Source organism: Chelonia mydas, chromosome 1 (genome assembly GCF_015237465.2).
Source record: "Chelonia mydas isolate rCheMyd1 chromosome 1, rCheMyd1.pri.v2, whole genome shotgun sequence".
Lineage (NCBI taxonomy): Eukaryota > Metazoa > Chordata > Testudines > Cheloniidae > Chelonia > Chelonia mydas.
Genome location: NC_057849.1, coordinates 106165696 through 106182127, shown reverse-complemented (window position 1 = coordinate 106182127; position 16432 = coordinate 106165696). Strand labels below are relative to the sequence as shown.

Genomic DNA, 16432 nt, shown 5'->3' with positions numbered 1-16432 from the left:
CAGGGAATGGACATGCAGGGCTGACAGGAGATCTGGGTTCTGGAGTGGGCCCAGTAGAACTCCTTTACTCAGAGAATTGTGGGGGCTGAGAGAAAGTGGGGCCTGAACCCCCAAGGAAGGGCAGGCAAAGCCCTGATACAAGTGAGGAGCTGAAAGGCTGCTTATTTTGTTGTACTTCTTGTTTACCCTGCAAAGGGGGCCAAAGGGACAGTTTATGATTTGGCCAGAAAGCTAAACAGTTAAAAAGCAGTGAAATTGGCCCATCCAAAACTGTGAGAAGGAAATGCTTAGAGCTGGGAGGGGGGGAAAACTGAGGTCTGGCGCCCCGGGTACTAAGGAAGGGCTGACTGGGAATTTTCTTTTGTGTGTTTGTTTCTTTGAATGCTGAGTTGTCAAAACTGAAACGTTTAACATTTCAGTTTTGATGAACTCCTGCGGCAACAGGCTGGTTTCTGTTGGAAAACTGTCTGGTGGGCTGCTGGGGAGTCTGGGTTTCCCATGTGTAGTAACTAAGGCCCCAAAGGTATGAGCAATTATTATTTAAGAATTACCCAGGCATTAAGGCCTTTTTTAAAAAATAAAATAAAATAAAAAAGGAAGGCTCAGAGAATAAAACCCCAAGGTCTAAATGCTATATTTCTTCAATAGTCTGAGGAAACTCAGAGTTGCTGCAGCCTTTTGCAAGAGTGTACCGCTGGTGCAGCTAAAGAGACTTTCTTGTTTCCATGTCCGTGAATAAGTAACTGAATTAAAAATCATATTAAATTAACATCAAACCCCGATATTATATGATGTGCCAAACACAGTAGTAAAATAGGGAACTTGATGGAACCTAATTTTATAATTAAAGTGTGTATTAAGGAAAAACAATGAGGAGTCCTTATGGCACCTTAGAGACTAACAAATTTATTTAGGCATAAGCTTTCGTGGGCTATAACCCACTTCATCAGATGCAAGGAGTGGAAAAAACAGTATGCAGGTATAAATATACAGCACATGAAAAGATGGGAGTTGCCTTACCAAGTGGGGAGTCAGTGCTAATGAGGCTAATTCAATTAGGGTGGATGTAGCCCATTCCCAACAGTTGACAAGAAGGGATGAATATCCTCGTTGTTTTTACTGATACAGACTAACATGGCTACCCCTCTGAAACCTGTGTTTTAAGGGGAAGTCAACTATAAGTAATACAGCTTTGGGCAAAATTTTGTAACTCTAATGACAGGGTTTACCTCCTGGGCAATCCTGAGAGGACAAAGTCATATTGATTTCTTGTAGTTTAAGTGATAAAGTGAAGAAGTAAAGCTAATGTTTACAATCAAGCATGTTTATGCTATCAAGTGAGGTACACCTATGCTGAAAGAGGCAGTAAATAAAAGGAACTGAAACTAAATAGTGTGTTTATAAGGACACTTTAGCAAAAAGTGGAATAATCAGAAATCTAACTGTTTGATTGATAATTCACAGACTCAGCTCAGCCATATATATCAACATCTCACCATTGTTGTTAAAACAAGCAGGAGAGAAATGGAAGATTAATACAGCTGTTCTGGCCTGTTGGAGAACCTGCTTAAGTGACTTTGCATTGCATAATGGACTCTTAAAACAAGTCTAAAGCAGCCAGCGTTGAAGGTATGTCGCAAGATGTTTGGACCAACAGTTATGGCCTAACTTCTTACATAAGCTGGTCTGACGAGATGTGTTGCACAGAGACTGGAAAATTCCAATCCCAGTTGCAAGAACTCAAAAGCTGATGTCTTGTTCCCTGACTGGATGGTTAGAGAGGATGACTCATTTTGGTTGGACGCTTTCAATCTTTGGAAGAAGCATGGGTCACCATCTGATTGGTTCATGCCAGCACTTCCAAGAACAACTAAGTTGGACCACCCAGTAGAAATAGTATAAAATGGTCTTTCCCCTTCAGCACATCGCTTCCTTAAAACTGAAGACACCTGGAAGGGAGAAAACTGGAGTCGAGGGCTGGCCACCTGGGACTCCTTCTGGTGACATCAAGTAAGTATCTTGGATAGGCACCTCTTTCTATTTTCCAGCTGCTGGGGTTGCCCGCTAGCATGCCAGGAAAAGACTATTATCATGTTGATTTAAACTTGTGTCCTGCTGTAAACAATAACTGAGCTGAAAGATGATGGCTGAGCAACGATCTGGTGATAAATAACACGGAGACTGCCTCTTGTGGTAATGACCCAAATCGGTCATTTAATCACTTCTTGAAACTGAGTACCTAAGTAGTAAGGAAGTGGACATGCTTCTGTATGTGTTAAGTTTATCAGAGTTAGAGTGTTTGTGTTTGTTTTGTAACAGGTTCCAATCAGGATTGCTGTAAAATAACTGGTTGAAAAAAAGGGTAGGAATAAATGGCCAGTGGAGAAAGATAAAGATCTGGGTCCCTCAGGGATCTTTGTTAGGACCAGTGCTGTTCAACATATTCATAAATGATCTGGGAGAAGGGGGTAGATAGTGAGGTGGCATAGTTTGTCTACAATACAAAATTACTCAAGTCCAGAGCTGACTGCAAAGAGTTATAAAGGGATCTCACAAACTGGATGATTGGGCAACAAAATTGCAGATGAAATTCAATGTTGATAAATACAAAGAAATGCGCATTGGAAAACATAATCCCAACTATACATACAAAATGGTGGGGTTTAAATGAGCTGTTACCGCTTACGCAAGAGATCTTGGAGTTATCACAGATAGTTCTCGAAAACATCCGCTCAAGGTGCAGCAGAAGTAAAAAAAAAAAAGCTAACAGAATGTTAGGAACAATTAGGAAAGAAATAGAAAATATCATAATGCCACTATATAAATCCTTGTTAAACCAACATTTTGAATATTGTGTGCAGTTCTGATCACCACTTCTCAAAAAAAAAGAAAAGAAAAAAATTATAATTGCAAAAGGTACAGAGAAGGGCAACACAAATTATTAAAGGTCTGGAGCAGCTTCTATATGAGGAAAGATTAAAAAGTCTTGGACTGGTCATCTTAGAAAAGAGATGACTCAGGTGGGAGGGATATGATATAGGTCTAGACAGTCATAAATGGTGTGGAGAAAGTGAATAGGGAATTGTTATTTATCCCTTCACATAACTAGGGCCGTACCAAATTCACGGTCATGAAAAATGCATCACGGACCGTGAAATCCGGTCTCCCACCATGAAATCTGGTCTTGAGTGTGTTTTTACCCTGGACTGTACAGATTTCACAGGGGAGACCAGCGTTTCTCAGATTGGGAGTCCTGACCCAAAAGGGAGTTGCAGGGGAATCACAAGATTTAAGGGGAGTTTTGCAGAACTCCTTCTTGATATGATTATTTTAGGGGGGCTGCAGTATTGCCACCCTTACTTCTGTGCTGCCTTCACAGCTGGGCAGCCAGAGAGCAGCGGCTGTTGGCCAGGCACCCAGCTCTGAAGGCAGCGCCCCGCCAGGAGCAGTGCAGAAGTAAGGGTAGCAGTACCGCAATCCCCGCCCTACAATAACCTTGTGACACAGTAACGTTGTGACACCCCCGCACACAGATCTCCTTTTTGGGTCAGGACCCCTACAATTACAACACCCTGAAATTTCAGATTTAAATAGCCAACATCATAAAATTTATTATTTTAAAAATCCTATGACTGAAATTGACCAAAATGGACCGTGAATTTGGTAGGGCTGCACACATAACACAAGGACCAGGGGGTCACCCAATGAAATTAATAGGCAGTGGGTTTTAAAACAAACGTAAGGAAGTACTACCTTACACAACACACAGTCAACCCGTGGAACTTGTTGCCAGGGGATGTTGTGAAGGCCAAAAGTATAATTCGGTTCAAAAAAGAATGAGATAAGTTCATGGAGGATAGGTCCATCAATGGCTATTAGCTAAGATGGTTAGTGAAGCAACCCCATGCTCTGGGTGTCCCTAAACCTTTGACTGCCAGAAGCTGGGACTGGACAACAGGGGATGGATCTCTCAATAATTACCCTGGTCTGTTCTTTCTCTCTGTAGCGCCTGGCACTGGACACTGTCGGAAGATACTGCACTAGATGGATCATTGGTCTGGCCCATTATGACCATTCCTATGTTCTTAAAGTAGCTTTAAAATTGAACAAGTTACTCTTAATTAGAATTATTGAACGGTGTACATATCTACCCTAGTTAATGGTTTCACATTGCCTTTCAAATTCTCAGTGTATATAGACATAAAATGAGACCAAATGTGCAAACTTTTCAACTGCATTCAGTCTGTACAGTCTGTCAAATGTAGGAGTTTATGACAGATGGTTAGGACTGTTTGTCAGATCCTGAGACTAATATAGTTCATTGGGAAACAGAAAACAAGTGTTGATTACTGTAGACCCATTGGGAAGGAGACCTTGGTGAACTGGCACGTAAGTAATTGACCAAATTGTTGTGTGATCTAGCTTTGGATTGTTTTAGCAACACTGGAGTTGCTAAAACCAATTGGCCCAAGTGAAGCTGTATTCTGAGGGACTCAGTCAAAAATCTAAACAGTCATGTTCCCAGTATAGTAACTGAGTATGTGTTAATCTCTATTGTGTTTGTGTGATTTGATTCTGAAAACCTGAATGGTTATATCAACCAATTTTGTAACTTATATAGCCAAATCATAGTCCACTACTATTTTTGCCTTCTTATATCCTATACTATTAATGGCTATTGTTAAGGATATTTAATAAACTCCATAAAACTAATATCAACTCTTGATTCCTGTTTCTTTAGGTAAGCAATCAAAATTAAAAGAACCCTAAGAACGGTGGTACAGGTAATTAATTAAGCAGCTGATTAATTAAGGTTTGTTTTGCCCTATATTTCTGAAAGGGATCAACTGTAGCCCTGCCATGCAGACTGTCCTGGGGCCAGGAACTGTAAGGGTTCCAGTGTCTGCTGTTCTGTGGCAGCCTTGCCATGTGACCTGCCCTTGAGCTGGGGACCCCAGGGTTTCCAGGGTTGTCCCTGTGGAACCTGGAACCTGAGACCCCCTGCTTGATATGGAACTCAGGGCCCCCGACTCCCTATGTTGTTTCCCTTTCATTCTGAAAAACTGAATGGAAATGTGATTTCCCCCAAAAAACAAACACCGCATTTTTGGAATCTCCTTTCTGCAGCAGATTTCAACATTGCTTGTTCTCATAACCTATCAGAATGGAAGTTTTCTGGAAATGTCCAAATTTCCCTCAGAATGGAGACTGGGTTTCAGCCAGCTCTGGCACTAAGGTGATTTTTGTCATAACACACAAAAACACAATGGTCACTCAGAATTGCCCAGTGGTCAATTCAATCAATCCACAAGAGAAAGACATAGCAGCTTATGCAGGAGCTTGGGCTCTCAAGTCCACCCAGCTCTGTAAGCTTGAGAGCCTATGCCACAAAATGCATGCAGCTATTTTTAGCATTCTATTTTAAGCCCTACTAGCACAAGTCTGTTCAGGGTGGAAGGCTTGCTTCCAGCTCCAGTGTAGCATACCCTTATTTCCTTTGTATTTGTTGCAGTGCTTCTGTATTATTTAAGAGGGTTGGTAAGGATTTGGTGTTGGGCCAAGTGTGTCCTCCTGGGTTCAGCAGAGAACATATTTACAAATGCTACCACAAGTTGGAGTGCCTGTTTCCTTTGTTCCCGGCTTAGGTTTTCTTTCAGGGTAGTAAATGGTGATCAGGGAGGATGCAGGTGTGGGGTCCAAGCTCCAGGTTGTCAGTGTCAGACGTGATGATAAGGCCTTCCTCGGATTTCCACAGGTTCAGCAAATTTATGTGATAAACCTGCTGTTCCTTCTTCCTTCCTTCCTGATTGTCGGATCAGACAGTTCATTACTTCATAAGGCCCCTGCCACTGGGCCTTTAGTTTACGTTCTGAGCTTGGCAAAAGCAACAAGACCTTATTGCCCAGTTGGAAGATCCACAGACATGCCCCTTTCTTATAATTCCACTGCTGTATCTCGTGCACTTTCTGGAGGTTTTCATAAGCAAATGCTCCCATAGTCCCTTGCCTCTTTTGTAGTTTTAGGATGTATCAAATGACATTTTTGGCTTCCATGGCTTGGGCTTACCATGTTTCTCACATGAAATCTAGTAAGTTTCTGGGCTGCCTTCCATATAATAATTAGAAAGGAGAGAACCCTGTTGAGGCCTGGGGGGTTTCCCAAATAGCAAATAGTAATGCTGGGAGTCACTGATCCCAGTGTTGAGTGTCCTGGGCAATATATTTTGAGGAATATTCTTAAAGGTCTGATTAAATAGCTCAACCAAGCATCAGTTTGAGGGTGGTATACTGATGCCTGAAGACTTTGATCTTCAACAAGTTGCAGACTTTCTGCATGAGGGGCGATGTAAAATTGGTTCCCTACTCCATCAAAATCCCTTTGGGGACCCATGCAAATAATAATTTCATCTACCATTATTTTTTCACTCATGGATCACAATGGTACAGCTTCTGGATAGTGCATGGCATAATCTATGATCACTAAGATGTGTTGGTACCCTGTGGCACTTTTCTCTAGGAGCCCTGCCATATCAATGCCCACCCTTTCGAAAGGAACCTCAGCCAAGGGAAGGGGTTCCAGTATTGCTCGTAGGATGCCTTTGAAGGCCACTAGTTGGCTGTCCAGGCAGGAGGCACAGAAGTTTTCTTTTTGACCTGTTTTTATTAATTTAGATGGAATAAATAGGCTAACAGTATTAACATAATTTAGTTTTTGTCCAGCTTTAAACTGTGTTAAACAATGTTTGGTATACAGAGACTTCAACCTGCCTAGTACCTTGGCATGCATATCATTAAGCATCCTTTTAACCTTTTATTAAAGATAAAGAAAAGGAAAAAACAGTTAAGGCATTTGAAATGTAAAGTAATAATACTTTCATTTTAACAACATCTTTTGTTTCTTGTCTCTTTAGCTGGAGAGAGTTTTTAAGAGCGAAAACCCCTTATTTGACAGTCTTTTTAGAGGGTGTAAAGAGGTAATAACTGTCCTTTTCGGGGGAAAACTATGTTAGTTGAGATGGGCTGGAGCTGTTAAAGTTTGGTCTCATTTCATCCCAGATTGTGTTTGGGATTCAGCTAGAATCAGTAGAGATGGCAATGTTATCTGGGTCCTTCTCTCTGGCCTGGCCTGGGCAGGACATCTCTCAGGCTAAGGATGAATGTCTGGGGTCCCACGAGATAGTAGGAGTGGCATATGGCAGCTATGATGGTGAAGCTTGCTCCAGTAGCCTCTGTCTGTTTTTTTCTATTTTTCTTTAAGGAGTGTGACTGGGTGTTCACCCCATGCTAGCCCTGAAGGGGCTAAGGAAGTGAGAAGACCCAACTAGTGAGATATGCCATGCATGAAGGGTTTAGGCTGGAGAAACAACTCCTGATTAGAAGATGAAGCTCAGCTGAGCAAGTGTGGGCTTGGCTGTATAAAGCCAGGAAGCTGGCAACAGAAATGGCTGCAATGAGGAAGTCTGTAGCCAGCCTCTGTCATTTTAAAAGTACAGCAATATGAAAACAAAGTTTCTGACTGGAAGCCTATGTCACCCTTACCAAAGGAGGCATTTTATGGAACTCTGGAGAACCCTACAATGTTACTTGGCTTTTTCTGCCTGTGCTACATTTGTTCCGTTTAAAATGGATGCCATTTCACAATATCAGGACAGAAACTTAATTTCACAGACAAAGTGGAGCCCACTTGTCAGCAATCTGGTTTTGTTTTTCAAAGAACAAATTTGTTGTATGTATGACTTCTAACTATACTAGAATTGGTTTGGTGTGTAAGTAGAAATTTGGGACTTTGATTCTTTTACTGTACATAAAATGTAACTACATTTGTACTCTCTGAAAGCAATTTGCACTGTCCATGTTTGGATATATGCCATGTGATTGATAAGGGTAATTTCCTGAGTGGCTCTTGCAAATTCTGTCCCATATTCTCATTCTTTGATCACAGAACCCCTCAAACTGACCAGGACAACTCAGAATCCAAGAATTGTTAACAGCCATTTTGTGAACCTCTACTCACAGTTAACAGTCCTTTATACCATAAGTAATCCCACTGAAATCAAATGGAATACTTGTGGAATAAGATATTACTCAATGTAAGGGGATGACAGGGTGACTGATGGTAAAGTATCAACCGCGCACTGATTTATGCTAAATCACCAAAAATTCAAAAAACAAAGAAACAGGACATTGCAACTGATTGAAGAAAACATTAAGAAAGAGCATGCCACATACAATATTGCTATCACACCTGGCCCCAGAGAAGCGCAGTGAATAGAAGGTTGCTTATAAACAGCGGGGCCATTGTACAAGTCTTCTAAAGAGCGTTAGAAAAAGATATGTTTTGAGTAAGTAGGGGCTTAGTCAAGGAATTTATTGCTCTTCCAAGAACAGCTGCAGCTTGTTTTTTCTAATTAGAATGGCTCTCTCCAAACAACCTTCCTTTTGAGTCTGAAGCAGAAACAATGTATCTTAAATAAATAAATAAATAAAATAAATAAGCAACTCCAATAATGTTGCTGTAAAACCACAATTGGGAGTTTACATTCAAAGGGGGCTGGGAAGGCTTTCACTATTTCAAACCACTTGTATTACATTTGGAAAGCGTCATGTCACTCTGCCCTGACAATTACATGTTTGACCTAAAAATAAATAGGTTACATTGTGTTCCATTTATACACACACCAGCATATTAGCTTTTATCTACAGGCTTCCTGCCATTTGACCCATATCGGCAGACTCGTATGCCCACAAGCAGTGCTCCTTTAAAATCAATGAGATTTTGCAGGGGCGTAATTTTGCTGCCACGCAGATCAGACCGCAGGATCGGAGTCCTAATTTATAAAGCTGAACATTTTTGTTATAGTTTTTTACTGAAAACTCCATGCTAATTTTCTTAAACACTCGCTTTCATAAATGTGTTTGTATTGCCTCTTGACATGTGACTAACAACCAAGTCGCTTCTGGAATGTTCAGCTGAATCACTAAACACTTCAGGCCAGATTCTGATTCCCTTATTCACATTTCATTGGGATTACTGATTGAGGGGATCAGAATCTATCATGAATAAAATAAACAAAAGTGAAAAAAGATAAAGAAGAAAAGCTGATTTAGTCAATGAAAAACTTTGTTTTCCTTCTGTCTAGTGGGTGTGACAGATCCCTTCTCTCTCCCATTAGAGCATGGCAAATTCCTCTCTCCCCTCCCTTTTCCCACACCCTGGCCATCATCCTTCTTGCTAAGGAGGATGGGGAGCAACTTTCTTTGGCGCCTGTAAAGTATAAATATAGCTCCTTAATGAGCTAAAAAACCCTGCTGTTGTGAAAAGCATGGAAAGCCTTTCTGTATTTTCTAAAACATCTGGAAATCCAGTGGGTGCAAATATCTGGAAAAGGAATGGAGGGTTTTTTTAAATTTTTTCCCTACAAAAATAAGGTGCTTATTGAAGTGAAAGCAATAGTTAGAATACCAGCTCAGGTAAATGTGCTGAGCAGGTTCCCCGTTTGTGCCAATGCATTTTAGGTCCAGACTTTTACAGAATTCAGTGCTAACAGTGCATATTACCACCTTCATCACTGTAGTATCAGAGCACCTGATAGTAGGACATTAAGGGATATGATTAAAATATATCCTGATCTGCTCATTCTCACTTGAAGTTCAAATTTTACAATGAATTAGTTGTAATTTTGAATGGAGATGCGCCAAACGCTCTTTTCAGAATATTGTATAGAACAGTAGCTTCTAATTCTGTGATAGTGTACAAAAAAAATGTAGGTCTCATTGCAAATAAACTAATTGTCAATTACAATTCAAAATATAATAGAAATCTAAGGTAGACTAGCGGATTTTGAGCGACTTGGCCATGTATGGTAGTCCATGGTTGCTACTTGAATAGAAAGCCCGTGCTTGATAGTGGGTGTATTTTCCTTTGTCAGTGACAATTTTTTTTATTTCTCTGAACAAGACCTCAAAATTGCATATATAAATACAGCACACTGAAAAGCTACATTAAAACAACATTATTGATGTTGCAAAGACACAAATTAGAAAATACCAGAATTAAAGTTGCCGGTGCAACCTTGATTAGACTGGTTTGTGCATAGGCATGATCCAGCCTTTAATTATATACCATACTGTTTTTCCCCACAGACCCTTGCCTCATTCAGTGCACAGGGAGGATGGTGCTCACTTAGGGAGCTGCTAGTTAATATTTACTTTTCTCATCATGGCTCAGTGTGTGGCCTCCATGCCTTATATCCTGCACAGTATTCAAATTATTATTTATTTATTGGCTTTTCTGTGGAACGCATCACTGTAGTGTCTGAGTGCTTCACAAAAAGAAAAGGAGGACTAGTGGCACCTTAGAGACTAACCAATTTATTTGAGCATAAGCTTTCGTGAGCTACAGCTCACTTCATCACAGTCACTAATGAATTTATTTTCAGTACACTCCAGTAAGATAAGGGGTATTTATTATTAGAGCTGGTTGGAAAATGTTAGACCAAAAACATTGTGTCCAAAAATGCCCTTTCATTGATACCAGAATGTTTCATGGACATGCCTCAGTTCCAATTAAAATTTTGTTGGAAAAGTCTCAGGTCCAGAATGGAATTTCTAGTCAAAACCAGAGCAAGCAAGAGGCACTCACTTGAGTGTGGGAGACCCACATTCAAGTCCATACATTGCCCAATTGGAGCAGGTACTTTTTGAACATGGGAGTGCCCTAACCATTAGGCTGTTGCCTGTGTAGGAGGGAACAGTCTCATGTTTTCTCATGAAAAGTTTTGAAAGGTCTCATTTTCATTCAAAAATTGGCATTAAACCACATTTTGAAACCTTGGAATTTTTTGAGAGATGGAATTCTTTTCTGGCCAGTCCTAATTATTATCCCTATTTTGCAGATGGAGAACTGAAGGCACAGAGAAATTCAGATTACAAGGATCCACTAATTTTGGGTGCCCAATTTGAGACATCTAAGACCTGATTTTTTTTCAGAGTAGTTAGCATTACATAGCGCTTCATAAGTTCAAGAGCAGTTCCTGTGGAGCTCAATTGCAGAAGTTCTAATTGCACACTGGTGCAGATCAGATCTCATGGTCTCAGATGGGCACCTACAAAATGAGAAATGCACAATTAGAGACCACCTGTGAAAGGTCATTTTGACTGACTTGCCTACATAGGAACTTTATGGCACAGGCAGGGCTAGAATCCAGTTCTCCAGAACAGCAGCCAACTGCTTTAACCATGAGGCCATCCTTTCCTCTGCTTGCAACTCTCTCCCCCATTAACGACACATCTTTTCACTTCCTCAACTAACGTGGCATGGCTCCTACAGTCAATAGCGTCCTTCACTACATGACTGAATCAGTCCCAGAGCAGGTCTATCCTGTGCACTGAATGAGGCAGGAGTTCTGTGGAAGAAATAGGATGTGATCACATAATTAAAGTTGATATAATTCATCTAAGAAGCCAAATTAAGGTTGAAGAAGCAACCTTAATTCTGGCATTTACTGAATTTGGAGTACTTGGTTTTGCAACCTTAGTGTTATTTTAATATGTGTGTGTGTGTGTAATTGTGACGGCTTTAAAAATTAAAAAAAAAAAAAACCACAGAAATTCCATCGTGTGCATCATACAGACACCTACATGGGTCATCAGCAGGGTTGGAATCTTTTGATCTACTGCACAGACCTCTGCCACATAAGTTAACAGAGTAGTAGTAGGATGTCATCCTCTGTGTGGACCAACACTAGTGGGGGATGGGACACACATTTTGCCAGGGGGTTTCACAGATATTTGCTGACAGTAGAGGAATGGTGAGACTCAGGAATCTTAGATTCCATTCCAGGCTCTGAAGAGTCGTGTGCTCTAGTGGGTATAGACTCTTCTGCCTGTTTCTTCCAAATTTGGCCACTTCTGTCCCTTCCCCTCCAACCTCTCCCTATTTTAGTCCTGTCTCTTTCCCAGCCTGGCTCCTCATCCCAGTCCCATACTCAGTCTGTCTCCACTCCTCAGGCTTCTCATCCCTGTCCCAGTGTCCTTGCCCAACCATTCCTAGCCTCCCCCCAGTTCCCTCCCCCATACATGGCCAATTTATTTACTATGAAGTTTGAAACAAAAATCCAGCCTGAGAAATTTTTTTTGGTTTTTGTCAGGTTGGAGACATGAGAGAAATCCAACCTTTAGGATAGCTCTAGGAAAGAATGATTTAAATGGGACCATTGTTGAGGTAGGCTTCTTTTCTCTCTCTCTCTCTCTCTCTCTCTCTCTCTCTCTGTTTAAAGGCATTTAAGTTTGAAAACTTCATTTTTAGGTCTGAAAAAAAATACACCATGCAGCAACAAAATAACCCTTTTTATATGATGGTTTGAGCTAATGCACAGCAGTTTATATGTGGTAACCTTATCACTGCTCTGGTTTTATTTTTATTGCTTTGAGCTAGAGAGACTGAAGACTGCTGTTATAACTAGTCATATGGGGATAATTTGCTAACAAAATGTATAGCTTTAAAGGTAGGTGCCATTCAGGACTCAAGCCATCTGACAATGTCCCAATAATTTGTAAAGAGATGGAATTTTCTGACATGGTTCTAATTCTTTCCCTGAAGCTTGCATGCTTCACCTTGGTTGTGCAGAAAGATCTTTGTTGTGAAGAGGTCTAGTTAGTAATCATAATATCCTAGGGGCCAGTCCAGCTGACGGGGCTGGTCTGCGAATAGCCTGGCAGACTGCACATAGGGGTAAGTACAGCAAGTGTCCAATTGTGCAAGATGCCAAAAAAAAGTTAACTTTGCTTAGCAGCTGGGAGAGGTGGAGCTGTTTTTGGAAAGGAAAAGAGGAGCCAAGCGTCTATGAAGTACATAGTGAGGCATGTGTTAAAAACTGAAGTACTGGAGGCACTAGCAAGCCCAAAAGTTAGGTGTCTAACATGAGCTCTGAAGTGCTGATACTTGGTAAGGACTCAGTGCTGTAGGGGGCCTGAGTTCACCTCTTCATGATGCTTCTTGGCTGCGTCTCCTCTTCCTACCTCAGCTGAGAGGTTAAATATATGTGAACCTGCCAGTAGCTCCTCAGAGTCCACTTGCTCAGCTATTGAAACTAACTCCTGTTCAAGTCAATGGGAATTGCAGGTGCTCAGCACCTCTCAGTATATGAGCCCTAAGAAATGAAGGGCCAGAATCTGGCCCCACTCCAGCTGTTTTGGGCTTCTCTGTTGGTACAAATTATCAGGAAACCCAGTTTAACCAGTAACCTAGGAATTCACCTTGTGTAAGGGAACCCTTGAGTGCAGTGGCTCTGCAACAGCTCCTATTGATCCCAGTCTTTGGTTTTTTTCAACCGAAAAACCCCCCCAAAAACCCCCACCACAACCAATCCAGACCTCCCCACTACGATTATTGCTAGGAGCTGGGGCTAATTGTAGCAGTTGGATCATGTCAAAGAAGTTATTCATGACAAGGGGGAGAGCTAGAAAACATTGCCGGGGGGGGGGGGGGGGAGGAGAAGAGATAGGGAAAAAGGGAGAGAGCCAGGAGGAAAAGGGGAACAGGGGGTAATTAGCATGAAAGGAGATCTTGGATTTACTAAGAGGCTTTCTTTGAAAATTAGGGCCAAAAGTATCTCAAAACAGCCTAAAAATGTACCGGTTCTGAAGTCCTGATGAGTATAATATTTATATAAAAACACTGAACATACATAACCCTTTGCCAGCCAGGAGCTGAGACCCAAATCCTCAGACATATTCAGGCGCAGATTCCCATTGATTGGAGTTAGTCACCTAAATACCTTTGCAGTTCTGGGCATTAGTGACATCCATAAATCAGTTACTTGGGACATATATTCATTTTTCGTATGGTAGAGGCTATAAAATTGCTTTCCAATGGTAATGGTTATGAAATATTTCAGAGTAACAGCCGTGTTAGTCTGTATTCGCAAAAAGAAAAGGAGTACTTGTGGCACCTTAGAGACTAACCAATTTATTTGAGCATAAGCTTTTGTGAGCTACAGCTCACTTCAAAGTGAGCTGTAGCTCACGAAAGCTTATGCTCAAATAAATTGGTTAGTCTCTAAGGTGCCACAAGTACTCCTTTTCTGGTTATGAAATAAGGTATACTCTTTGGCTTACTTAATATATGGCACATGCGGTAGAGTGAAAGGTTGGGACCCATGATGTCTTACAAACTTCGTTTACATAAACTAGCAGCGGCCAATTGCACCCTTGCTGATCTTTCAGATAAAGTAGAAATAATGGATTCTAACAATGTGTCTCAAATAAAACCATCTTTACCCAATTTCTTTGACTTTGGATCTCATAGACAAAGAGGACCAAATTCGTGCTACTAATTGATATTAATATGTTGTTCATACTTACCTATCTCAAAGTAGGGTTGGTGTTCTATAGATTCATCTGTTCATGTGTATACAGCACTTGGAAGATTAAAAATACAACCTAAATGTTAATAGAATATATAAACACTTAGGTCTTCTCTTATATTTGAGTTAAAATTTAGCACACATAACAGAAACTGTTTAGAAACTATGCAGCTGTTCAATTTTGATTATTGCTCACTGATATACATTACAAACAAGAAAGGTACTAATTCCATCAATGACAAACTATTTGTAACTTGCTCCTGTTGAAGTGTGCATGATTGATTATAAGTCAAATATCTTCCACTTCCTGTTCAACACACAGTTTTTACAATTGGGACTTTAATAAGGCTGAACCCAATAAGATAAACCTGTCTACTTGAAAGGATCCTATTTATAAATCACTGGCCTTCAAACAAATGCCCAGCATACATTGGTGTCTGACCTTAGCAGAAACAAAACCTAAAGGGGATTGAAATGTGCACTGTAATTATACCACTTTTCACACGATATCATATTTAAAACGAGTTCCTAGAAGCCTCTCCAGTGAACATGGCTCGTGTGTCAAAACATTCAGCTTAATTTCATAGCCTTAAATATATGACTTGCTGAAGTGTGAATGGGTCTGGAAGAAAATAGAACAGGGAGGGAGGACTTGGGAAGGCACGTGTGTTCATGTGTTCTGTAACCCTCATGTTGATTAGTATTTTCTCAGGCAAGTGTCTCATTAAATTTGAATCTGTCAATACTAGCGGAAGAGTATAACTGATTGTGTTCGTTTCAAACTATATGAAGCTTTCCAGACTGACCATCTTTTGATGGAAACCTGATTAGTTCACACAAGCTAAGCTGCTTCAGACCTGTAGTGACACGATGACTCACTGGCGTGGCACCTCCTGCTGGTCATCCTGGGAATTAGCTCTCCGGCATATGGAGCGCCCTCTGCAGGACCCAATGTGTTGCCTGCCGCTGGCCCCATGTCCCTCCTGGACCCCGGTGCCCCTTTCCCTGGGGGTTCTGCCCCAGCAGTATCCCCACACTCTGGGTCTCCCCTCCCAGGGGAACCCCCAACCCTCTAAACCCACCTTGCCTAAGTGGCTATTGCCAGTCATCATCTAGCCCCCGCTCACTGGGGCAGACTGCAGTCTGTAAAGGCTATTCATCATTGGCAAGGAGTTAGGATCAGTGCCTCTGCCTATCCTCAGGCTGCCCCTCTGCAGCCCCAGTACCTTTTTGGACCTTTAACAAGGCCTGCAGCCTGGGGGTTTACCAGGCTGGAGCTCCCCTTGCCTTGCCTTGCCTTGCCTTGATCCGCTTCAGCTATCTTGCTCCCAGGCAGCTAGCCCTTCCCACTCCAGGGCTAGAGTGAGACTCCTCTGTCTCCTGGCCCCCAGCCCTCTTATAAGGCTTTAACCCCTTCTGGGCCGGAGCAGGGTGACTGCCCTGCTACAAGACCAAATCAGTACTTTGATGACACATCTCCAAGGAACATCTAAGGCCTTGTCTATACACAGATGCACTGGTTTATCTAAAGGTGTGTTCTTAAACCAAATTAATGAAATGTATGCACGTTTGTGCTTAGACATTCTTATTTCAGTTTGAGTGACTTTGTTTTAGCTTAATCCTGAAAAATACCCAAACTGATTGAGCTACACTGAAATAAATCACTCTTAAATTCAAATAAGTGTGTCTACACACAAGCTCTGCATTAGTTTAACTAACTCATTCTAAAAATACACTTTTAGTTAAATCAGTCTAGGCAGACCTAAGTGCTACAGTAGCTTTGGGGGTCAAATCCAAAAAGGTTTTTAGGAGTTACTCTGCTCAGCGCTGATACTCAGACTGCAGCTCTTGAGCCGCAAGTGGCTCTTTGCAGCACAGGATATTAAAACACTGTGTGATTTAATTATTAACCCATCAAAGTTATTAACCAGTCAAGGTGCTTTTACTATGCTCATGCTTGATACCTCTCTGGCTTAGCCTACATTTTCCTGTGTCCCCAGCTGTCTCCTGTACAGGTGTTTGGGCTGCCCCCCACTTCTCAGTGACCTGCATTTCCTGCTGCACAGC

At 41.4% G+C, this 16432-nt stretch overlaps 1 long non-coding RNA gene across 1 annotated transcript; it reads left to right on the top strand.

Moving 5' to 3' along the window:
- The first annotated feature begins 1614 nt into the window (after positions 1-1614).
- On the top strand, positions 1615-8441 carry LOC122462084. The gene is made up of 3 exons (XR_006284427.1): positions 1615-2010; positions 4742-4784; positions 7258-8441. It is a non-coding gene; the product is annotated as an uncharacterized LOC122462084 (long non-coding RNA).
- Positions 8442-16432: the final 7991 nt, after the last annotated feature.